Here is a 1,180-nt window from a genome sequence, read left to right as displayed (position 1 = left end):
GGAGAAGCTGTCTAACGCTCTGTCTGAGCGACTGGGAGCGGGGAGAGGGGGCGCACCCGGGCCGGGCCGGGCCGGGTGGGGGCCGGGATCGGGGCCGGGTGGGGGCCGGGATCAGGGCCGGGGCCGGGCCGGGCCGGACGGACGCAGCCGCGGATCTGCAGAGCCGAGGGCGCCGGGCTCCTTTGCTCGGGCACTGCTCTAAGTGAAACCGAGCCCGCTGCACCCCGCCCCGGCGACTGAGCAGGCAGCAGGATGAGGATGCCGCCCCGGCGCACCCGGGTTATCCCTGCTCCACAAGGCACGATCCATAAGGTGCTCCGTGTTCCGTAAGGCAGGTGAAAACGCTTAACTATCCCTTTCGTACGCGTTGTATCTCTGTTTGTATACAGGCTGCAAAAATATAAACGGGTGCGTTATGAACTGCAGTGGGAACTGTTAATCTCGCTTTGCTGACATCTGTATCCCGAGTCAGAAAATGTTCCCAAAGACACAGTGAGAGATCCCAGGGGCCCGGAAACCCATCCCTGACTGGGCGATAGGTTGCAGATCTTTCATGGTGCTTGGGGCAGCCACCAAATCCCCGTTATCTATTTAACATTATTTATTCTGTCTGATCTGAATTTTTAAAGAAAACATAAACTGTTGACTTTATCCTCTCTTTAATCCCTTTAATACAGTACACGCAGCGTGTGATTCACTCTCTTTATTGGTATAAGATTACTCTTTAATTGTAGCGAAAATCTATCCTTTCAAAAACATTAAAGGGTTGACATTTYTTTTTCCAATACAAGCCAATATTCAAATTACATGGACGCTAATCAAATGACCTGGGCTATTTCATTTGTCAACATGTTCATAAGAATTTTCTACCAAGCGTTAAAGGCATTTATATGGAACGACATCTTTCAAAAGCAATGTTGCTAGTCCAGATTTAGGGAATATCTGATTATGACAAGACGTTTGATGGTTATATTTTACATACCAGCTGTGCCACAAATCGCTTGATATCTCACACAGATTCATAATTTGTATCCCGCGAGTACTTTCTGCGAAGCAGTAATTTTCATTTTAAGCCATTTTATCAATATCCGCAGCTCCCAGAATAGCCGTATAAATCAGAAGTGTTCTGTCAGAGGCTGCAAAGGACAGCGGGGAAGAGGGGTTTAGAGGTGTGTGTGTG

The sequence above is a fragment of the Apteryx rowi genome, unplaced genomic scaffold (assembly GCF_003343035.1).
Source record: "Apteryx rowi isolate R43461 unplaced genomic scaffold, aptRow1 scaffold_18, whole genome shotgun sequence".
In the NCBI taxonomy this organism is placed as follows: Eukaryota; Metazoa; Chordata; class Aves; order Apterygiformes; family Apterygidae; genus Apteryx; species Apteryx rowi.
This window is presented reverse-complemented; position numbering follows the sequence as displayed.